Consider the following 10,615-nt stretch of genomic DNA (forward strand, 5'->3'; position numbering starts at 1 on the left):
AAATTAAATTTTATTTTATGAAAAAAATTAAATTTTAATTTAAATTATTGTTTAAAAAGTATTTGATAAGTAAATATTAATTAATAATATTGTCTTAAAAAATATTAATTAACAATAAACTATTATTAAATTCTGTTTGTGTTAAATTTTTTTAGTAATTATTATTTTGTAATATTATATAATTTATATTAAATGATAAATATTTTAATTTTAAAATATGAATTTAAGTTTATAACCTGACATATTGTATTTTTAAATTTTTTTATCTTTATTTAATATAATTATGCATTTTAAAAAATAAAAATTGAAATATGGATACACCGAAAATATAAAAATATTATTTTTAAAATTTGTACTGTTTGGATCATCTAACTTGAAAGTAGTTATTAAAAGTATGATTTAGATTATCTACTAAATACATATTGACTAAGTTTAATAAATCTAAAAACATAAAATATAATTGAGATTGTCAACCAAACAAGTCCTTACTAATTCTCATTCCTCATTTATTCAACATCACATTCTTAAACTAATTAATAATAATTATAATTCTCTTATAATTCTCTAAGAAATAAGAATGTGTGATATAAGGAAAAAAATACCCACGTTTATAGAATTTCGTTTGATAATGTGTTTAAAAAGTGAACTTAATTATAAAAGTTTAATAATATAATTTTAATTTATGAATAAGAGAATTTGAAAAAGAAAAAAAAAACAAAGAGAGAGAGAGTTATATGTGAAGATTAAAAAAAAATTATGATGATTATTGCTTATTTAAAAATTATATATATTAAATGATTGATTACACTGTTAATTTTAAACTTTAAATTAAATCATAATATTTTTTTTATATTTTATTTGGTTTGAATTTAATGATTTGATTGTTCTCTTAGTTTTGAATTTTAATTTAAACAAAAATATTGTGTTTTTCTATTTTTGTATTAAAAAATTAGTTCAAAAAAAGAATTTTATTATGCTCCTAATTTTATTTTTTCAAAGTTTAATTTAAACAAAAATATTATTATTATGTTTTATGTACACATGGACCCTAGATTTTAAAGTTTATTCATTCTATTTTGATTTACAAATTATTTCAAAATTATATGAATGGGTGTGTATTTACAATAATTTTGAAAAGAAAAAAAAATATAGAAGCATGTAAAAAATAGTAAATTATTTTAAGTCCATTAATTAATGTGTATTTACAAAAATTAAAAATCGAATAAAACTAAAAAAAAAAAAAAGTCAATCACTATCTTATTTGTTACTCTGACGATCTCTAGATTGCTTGAGTTCTACAAATTTCATGAACCTCAAAAGTAAGATATTTTCTCACATTCTCAATATGTGAGAATCAATAAGTGAATTTGTGTTTAGAAAAAAAAAAGCTGCAAAAGTATATAAAAAATTGCAATAATGTTAAATCATCCCGGAAGAAGAAGATATATGTTAAACAATAAAGAAGTGCTAAAAAATAAAAAAAAATATTGGAACGATGTCGCTAGTAACAAAATTATAAAAAAAAATAAAATAGAAGAAAAATAAAACAACAATGCTGCCAACAAAATTTCTAAAAAAGTGGAAGAAAAAATTGAGAGAGAAGGTTAACAAAATTAAATTAAAAAGAAAAAAAAAAAAAGAAAAGAGGAAGGAAAGGGAGAGCCCGATTGGAAGAGGTTTAAAATTTCACTATTTTTAGAAAAAATCTAGATTTCAAATCTTCATTATATTTTATTTTCAATCAAATCCAATATATTTATAAATTATAAACCTACTGGAAATGATTTTTTTATAGATAAAATGATATTAAAAAATTTTAAAATTTCGTTAATGTCAATTATTATTATTTTTAGATAAAATAAAAATTGTTATCGTTGATTTTCGGGATAACATGAGAATATAGATAAAATTTTAAATCTTCTTTTTTATAAAAAAGATTTTTTTTTTCAAATAAAATTACTATTTAAACAGAAAATAATCTATTAACACTTCAGCTTGAATGCCAACAAAAAAACAAACCAAACAGGAAGAAAAAGTTTATTTATTTTACATAGCCTTTTTAGATTTCTTTACTAAAAAATAGATTTTTTATTTTTGTAGTGATTTATGTGCTTTTTTTTCATATCTATTTTAGATTTTAGATTGAGATAATATTTATTTTTTCAACGTGAATTTTACGATTTTTGAATTAAAGTTTTTCTTAAATTTTATTTAATTCAACATAATTTTTGTGATTTTTAATTTAGAATTATTCTTAAATTTTTTTAATTTAATAATTAAAGATTGAAATACGTAAGATAACACTATAACGATCATCTAAAGAGACAAAAAAGAAAATAAAAAATTTCTCCCCCACATCACCTTTTAAATAGTATAGATTCAACATGATTTTTTATTTAGAATTATTATTAAACTTTATTTAATTTAATAATTTAAAATTTAAATTACTTAAGATAATTCTATTACCATCCTCTAAAAAAAATAAAAAAGGAAAATCAAAAGTGTGTCCTATACTCACTTTTAAATAGTATAAATGAGACAGTAAACAAAGAAATTTCTAAAATATTACAAAAACAAAATCTATATCTTGGGTCGAAAAATCTTCTTTTTAAAAAAATTAAAATAATAAGCAAGTAAAAAGAAATGAATAGAGTTACAGAAGTAGCCACAATATTGCTGACGTCTTCAATAAAGTATCATAATAATATTTAAAAAAATAACGTGAAATTTAATTTGATATATTCTATTCCATCACGACCAACTTTCATATAATTAATTAGGCTGCCGGCCGTTGACTTGTTTTAATATAAGTAATTTATTAATACGTGTGATTATTCGGATTGTATAAGCACTAGTGGTCTAGTGGTAGAATAGTACCCTGCCACGGTACAGACCCGGGTTCGATTCCCGGCTGGTGCATTTTGTTTTAAAAATTTTGATTGATAAATTTTCAGTTATTATTATTTTGGGTTATTGGAAAAAGGGAGTTGTTTTTTTTTTTTTAAGAAGATCGCTTTTGGTAGATGTAGAAAGGCAAGTTGAGAGAGGAGAAGGAGAAGGACAAAGAGAGACAGACAGGAATAGCATTCAATTCTCGCACGTGGGAGATGAGGTGTGTGACTTGTGAGGGGAATTTTGATTGAATGTGTTTTGTCCTTTGTGCAAGGGGAAGCATCGAGTGGGCCACACAGGATTGAGCATTGGATTTTTTATTTTTTGCAAAATAGGAAATGTTACTAGTTTGGAAGTTGGATACTCAGCTCCATTAGCTTTAATGGAAAAGATAGAAAGAAAAAGAAAAAAACCCATCTTTTTTGTTCAAGCATCATTTTGTCAAATCAATTTCCATTCCCTCCCACTTCTTACCCTTCATTTCACTATTGCCCACCATAATAATGATCTCTTCATAATTTTCTTCCCTATTCCAAAACTACTTCCCTCATGTGAGTTGGATTGAAATGACTTTTTAAGTGTTTAAAAAGTACTTAATTTTCAATTCATTCTAAAAAGACACTTTTTTTTTTTTTTTTTTTTGTGTAAAAATAGGAAAAAAAAGTATCATCATAACCATATCCTAAACTAATAACCTTCCAAGTTTTGTAGTTGTGGGTAATAATGAGGTGATTGGTGGTTAAGTTGAAAAATTAGATAAAAGAAAATGGAAGTCTTAGTTGAAAATGGTATCATAAAATATAGGATGTGTACTCCATCGTTAAGAGAATGAAGCTTGTTTATTTTTGAACTCTAGTATTTAAAATGCTTCCATATCAATTGGAAATCTCTCTCTTTACGTTATTAAATGATAAAGGATAGAAAATGAAGCAATCTTTTGAGATTTCTTGTATTGTATGGATCATTATAACACACCTATATGTATAACTTAAAATAGTGTGATGATATTCTCCATTAATTAAGAATTTTAATTTCTTCCGTTCCTAGTCAACGTGGAATCATGTGTATTTGTGGATATATTATCGTAATAAACATTTTATGAATTCAAACGTGTCTGATTGGTGAGGATTTGATGTTAATTAAAAACCTTAAAAGATTGTGAAATTGTAAATCAATGAGGATGATAGCTAGGGTTAGATTGAAATAGAGCCGGAGGAAAGGGAAAAAGAAAAAGAAGAAAAGCTTTAATTTGGTTGAATAATAATAATAAGTATATATTATATATATTTTAAAAAAAAAGGTGATGTGTAGTCCAATATGATTAAGAGGGAGAGAAGGTTGTTAGCACTAAGTATGATGGACTTGAAAGGAGGGGAAGGGAAAAGGCCAAACAATGCTGTCCCACTATCCACACCAATTGGGCGGTCTATGTTTCATTAATTTTGTTTTGGTTTAGTGGGTTAGATTCCCCTTTCAAAACCCTCTATTTTATTTCTAATTTAATACTAATTTCTTACTTTTTTTTCCCCTTAATTTAATTAAAGTTGAATGAATCACCTCATGGTCTAATCACATTTTGGATCTTTCTAATATATAATTTTGAGAGAGAGAGAGAGTTTATTTGCCCCCACATCTCTCCTCTCCATCATTATCTCTATGCCTACACAAATTACAAACTCTCTCATATGTTTAAGGTGATTATTAATTAGTGTGGTTTAACATGACTAACATAATATATATGTATATGAGACATTATGTGCAACACCTTAAAAATAGTCATTTTTTTTATAACAACCGTTTATTATTAAAACTGACTATCTCAAAATCAATGATCTAGGGTAACTCAATCTTAATCTTGAATTAACTATTAACTCCTGTTTATTCGAGATTATCCTTTGATCTATATAGATGAGAGTAGTCCAACAACACTACTCAATAAGTCTCCCATTTTGGGGATAAGACCGGGTAAATAGTTGGAGACATAGCTTTGCAATATGGAACTCACTCCTATCCGATTTAGAGTTAGCAGATGAGTTGTTCTCTTAAGCGTTGATGTCTTGTCTTGAACAACGGGGTCCCGCCTTCTCATAGAAAAGAGGGTTATGATGTATAAGTTATACTATAAATCAATTGTTCAATGGAGGGTCAGTGGGAGCTTAAGGAGTAAGATATATTTACAGGGGTAAAACGGTAATCTTTGACCCAATTGTAAATACGAACAACTTGTGAATGATTGACTTACAGTTAGTGATATGTAGAAGACGAGAGGTTATAAATTAAAAAAGTGAAGAATTATAGTCAACAAGAACATAATTCAATTAACATAAAGATATCCAACTTCTAACTTAGAGGTTAAATCTTTGAATTTTTTTAATTTAAAATTATCTGAGTTAAAAATGAAAAAAAAAAAAGAATGTGTATAAAATGAAATTGACGTGTGTTTGTGTTGATCTCTATCCCATATTGGTTTGACCATAAGTGGGAATGCTTTTTGGAAGTTTGAAATCCCTTCTTTACCACATTGTGTGCATATCTTGAAGACAGTGAAGGCTGAACAAGTGGTTAGGGAAAACCCATCTCTCTCTTTCTCTCTGAATATATATTTATATTATATTTTATATAACTCTATGTATAGTATGTGTGTATATTATATATTATATATAGATTAATATTGTGGCAGAAAAAAAAGGGTTTTCAGTTCTTAACCAATTATTTGGAAGTAATATTTAAAGCTCGCACCATGTTTTGATTTTTTAAAAATTATGCATATTAAAAAAACTAATCTCTTTTTATTAATTTTCTTTTTTGTTCTTAGTTTTTTTTAAAATTGTTTGTTTTCTTACTACACTTGTTTTTATAATTATGATTATTCTACTATTTTCCTTAATTGAAAAGGTTTTTGTTTAACTTCCTTTGGTACTTTTTCTCTGGAACAAGAAAGGTCATTCAATGTAAATATAATGTTTATAAACGATTAAATTATTAAACAATATTTTTTTTCACTCAAACTTGACTTAATTTTGAAAACACATTAGAAAGTATATAACAAGATAAAAAAATCACTGGGTGAAAATAGTGTTTATAAACTTAATTTTCAAAACACTAAAAATAAGAAGCTAAAGTCTTATTTGATAATAATTTCATTTTTTTTATTTTTTAAAATTAAATCTATTTTATCTCCATTTCTTATAACGACTTGCATTTTTTTAAGTTCAAAAGTTAAATTCTTAAGTAAATTTTGGGGGAAATAAGGTTTTAAAAACTATTTTGATTAGTTTTAAAAATATTGATAAAAACAAATAACAAAACCAAAAATATAGAGATGGAATGAGTATTTATAAATTTAATTTTAAAAAATTAAATTTAAAAACAAATGATTAAAAACTCAACTTAAATAATTATCAAATTGAACGTTGATTTTTGTAATATTATATATGTCGTACTGTGCTTTTAGAGCTCAACAGTCGCAACAATTTCTTTAATCACTCTAATTATAAAATATTTCAAGGCACGTTTAAACTAATTTTAATTGTCAATGGTAGAAATGACAAAAATCTTAAAGCAATAAAGCATAATTGTAACAAACTTCAAGCTCGTCAAACCTTACTTGTCACAATAATTCTTGGAAACACATTTTAAACTAGAAAATTGTAGAAACGGAAAATGGGTATTTTATTATTTTTATGTATTTTTTTTTTTTTTTACCATTGTAATTAAAGTGTGGGGTGGGAAATCGAACCTCAAACCTCGAGGTCGATAGTAGCACTATGTCAGTTGAGCTACGCTCCTGTTGACACCTCAACGGGTTATTTCAACTCCAACATAATTTAATAATTAAAGTAATGTTGAAAATACATTTGAAACTAGAAAATAGTAGAAACCAAAAGAAGATATTCTATTTTATTTATATATATATATATATATATTAAATTAACATTTTATTTCAGCTGGAACACAACTTAATTAATTAAGGTATTACACACATTTGTCATAAATTTAAATGTTTGAATCTTTACGTTCACATTTTTTTTTAAAAATTTTTAAACGAATATATGGGAATGTTGGAAATAAATTAGAAGAATGTTAGAACGCAATACTAAAAATATATTTCTCTAAATCTCAGTCATAAAATTAACAACACAGAAAAATAGTTCTTAAAAAATTTCTGTACAGAAACAGCCTCTAGATAATGATTACTTATGCTTTGGGGAAAATGGATGGTAGAACAATCAACCTTAATTAAATGGTTTGGTGAGGTAATGAGCTCATCAATGATGATATATGTATGTTAAACCCTAATTGGTAATATAATATTGTAATCACATGTGAACAAGATAGCCTAATCAGACTTGTCAGCTTTGCAAGGCACTTTTCTTTCTTTTTGATTTAGTGTTTCCCCCCCCTAATGATCCAATGTGTATAATGGGACATGTATAATTCAACTTAATCCCTATGGTTCAATTATAGCTACCTAATGATTATAATGGTTGATGATCCAAAAAAATTAGGGAATCTTACTATTTTTATAAGTATTTCAGCAACTACTTTTATTGTCAATTAATTTTCAGATGTTTTCGATGTTATCTGCACCATCTTGAAGAGGTATTCTGAGAATTTCACCTCTGAAAAATCAAGAGGTCACACAATCTTTATAAGATATATAAGCTACTATTATTATCATTGCCAACTAATTTGAGATGAAACTCTATGTGAATTATAAGAATGCAAATGAAAATGCAAAAAGTTTGAATTAATACTTTTAGTAATTAATATTTCCTTTTCATTATTTCATTCTAATTGGAATCTATTAGACAATCTCAATACGAACTTTAACTTGTAATCCCAATTCGAATTGATCTTGTAATCTATTAGATAATCTCTATTTGAACCGACCTTGTAATCTCAATAACTTTTCTGGAAAAAGTTAGACAACCTCAATTTTATTGAATTTGAATTTCTATCACAAATGTGAGAGTCATGTTTTCTCAATTGGTTACTTTCTCTAGTCGAACAAGATACATGTTTTTATTTGTTTTTATCGCTTTTGTACTAAACAAAATTAAAAAAAAAATGGATGTGCATTTCATTGACTTTTGAAGTTGTGATTCTATATAATGTTGGTCGTCAATATTATGATTTTTCATGTTCATTTATGAACAATTTTGTTGATTTGATAAGACGGGACAAAAAGAATAGAAAAAGAAAAGCAGTTCAAAGAAATTTTGTGACATAATGTCTCTTCAAATTTGTTCTAATATCATCCACTAATTCGTTTAATCATTCATCCGTTAGATTATGTTGGATTATCTACTGTTTGTCAAATAAGTATGTTGTCGTTTTAATTTTTTTTAAGTTCAAATACAAACAAGTGATAATTGAAAGTTTGATCTTTGATAAAATATATATGATATAATCTATTTATGTTTATGTTGACACTTACTTCTTTTAAAGTTCAAGAACCAAAAGATTCAAAACCTTCGTTTCTTAGCCAAAAACATTTACTTTACTAAGTCGAACTACGTTTATATACAAATAATTAGTCAACAATAACAATGTTTGGTAAAGTGTGGAATTACATGTCTCATTATTCAAGGTTAACTATTGTTTTATTTTTAAGTTGTATAAACTAAATACACACAAACCAATAAAGTTACACTAAAATTATAATTTAACCTAAAATTATTATTTATATACAAAAATTCATTAATCCGAAGCTTAAGTTTAGAAGGAAGAACATATTCCAAATGTTCCCAAAATCATATCACAATCAGTAAAAATCAATTAAGAGGAAACATCTTTCCCGATCAACAATCTAGATATAATTTTATTAACATTGTGTAATTTCAATGTTAAGAATGCAAATGAAAACGCAATAACACATCATTATAATATAAAATATATATTTTTATAGATTCCAAAAAAGAAAATTGCAAAATTGGACTAAATCAACATCATTCTAATAACATATATATCCCAGGAAAAAAAACATAAACACTCACAATGCTCTCAATAAAACATGCATGAAGAAATGAATTCCTATAATTAAAAATAACATGAAATCTATTAGCCATATAACTTAATTATATCCCATAAGATAAAAATAGAATTAGATAATGATAGAAGAAGAAAAGAAAACAATCTTATCAAAAGAAAGATTAAACATCATAATTTGAAAAGACAAGCCAATTATCTTGTTTATTTATTAATCCCAACCAGAAAAAAAGATAAAGAAAAAAAAAAGACTAAAAACAAAGAGTGGCCAAGCTAATTACTATATGAACAAACAACAAACTGATTGAAAAAAAAAAAAAAAAAACCATCCTTTAATTCTTCTCTCTTCTTCTTTTTCCCCTTCTTCCTGAGGAACCCTAATAATCAGTATATCCTTGTTAAATGATTTTGAAATTTCAATATGGCTGCCGGACATAAGCATACCCGTCGTGGCCAAGCTGAACACCGTTGGGAATCATATCCGGCAGTAAATTATACAACGGCAAAGTCGGTTCCGGCATCCCAGTTGGCATCTGCCCTCCTCCAGTGGCTCTAATTTCCGGCGGAGGACTTCTAGGACCGCCGTGTGAGGCGGAGCCACTTCCAACTTCATTGTCATCGGGATCTTCAAGAGGCAACCTTTCATAAGTGGCATTAGCAAAAGTGGCTGCAATTACCATAATGGGTCCGGCAGCCACAAGCGAGCCAACGACGCTCCCACCGACGACCTGCCCCCTGACCACCGGACAAGTAAACGGTCAAGCCAGTGGAGCCAGGTGGGGCCGGACCGGGTAAAAAAGCGCCGGTTAAAGAAAGAATCTCGAAACTTCCTTGGAGTGGCATTACGGAACCGGGGCGGCGGGCTGACGTAAAGTGACGTTAGCGACTAAGCCGGTTGCACTGAGAACGCAGACGCCACGCTGGCGTTTACGGGCGAATTGAGCGATGGAATCGGCCACGTCGGATCGGCGGCTACCTCTAAGACGTAGCTCCGAAGGGCGTTGGGACTGTCACGCGTGACGAAGATTGGGGGTTTGGGTTTGTTTTTAGATCCAGGCGGACGGCCTCTTGGTCTACGTGTTCCGGCCTCCACCGCGCCTTCTTTAGGCTCGTCGCGGTTGTTGTCGTCATCGTCGTCGTCTCTGCTGCCGCCGCTATTGTCATCGCTTTGTTTGAAGATGGGAGAGTTGTTGATGGCGGCCGGGTGATGATGATCAACTCCGGACAAACCCACCTGAGTGGTCCACCAAGGATTCGCCAGATTTATAAATTAATTAAACCCTCAAAAAAGAAAAAAAAAAGGGGAAAAAGTATGGAGATATGATGAATTTGAAGAAGATAGATGGATGAAATTAGAAGAATGAATTTGGAGAGAAGGTTTTGATAATTGAGTTTATGAGAGAGAAGAGATGCAAAGAGAGTATTGGAAACCCTTTAGCACCACTTTCTTCCACTAGTAGACGGAATCGAGGAGCAAAGAAAGAAGAGTAAACCCAGAGATGGGAAGCACTAATTAATGGGGTCAAACGCCTCTCATTTTTGTTATTTATTTATTTAGTTATTTTTAAAATTTTATATGGGAATGGGATTGAATTGGAGGACATATATGAGAATTATAATATTATATACACGCCAGAAACCAGCCTAGAGGGGGAAATATATAAATAATGTGGAAATTTTGGTCATATAACAACCAAACAAAATAAATTATTTGATTTTATAGTTTTGTTGT

The 10,615-nt window shown here is 27.9% G+C and overlaps 1 non-coding gene and 1 pseudogene across 1 annotated transcript; one reads left to right on the plus strand and one right to left on the minus strand.

Moving 5' to 3' along the window:
- The first annotated feature begins 2,848 nt into the window (after positions 1-2,848).
- On the plus strand, positions 2,849-2,919 carry TRNAG-GCC. The gene has a single exon. It is a non-coding gene; the product is annotated as a tRNA-Gly (tRNA).
- Positions 2,920-9,128: 6,209 nt separating this feature from the next.
- Positions 9,129-10,153, minus strand: LOC120069655 (annotated as a pseudogene).
- Positions 10,154-10,615: the final 462 nt, after the last annotated feature.

This window comes from Benincasa hispida, unplaced genomic scaffold (assembly GCF_009727055.1).
Source record: "Benincasa hispida cultivar B227 unplaced genomic scaffold, ASM972705v1 Contig533, whole genome shotgun sequence".
Lineage (NCBI taxonomy): Eukaryota > Viridiplantae > Streptophyta > Magnoliopsida > Cucurbitales > Cucurbitaceae > Benincasa > Benincasa hispida.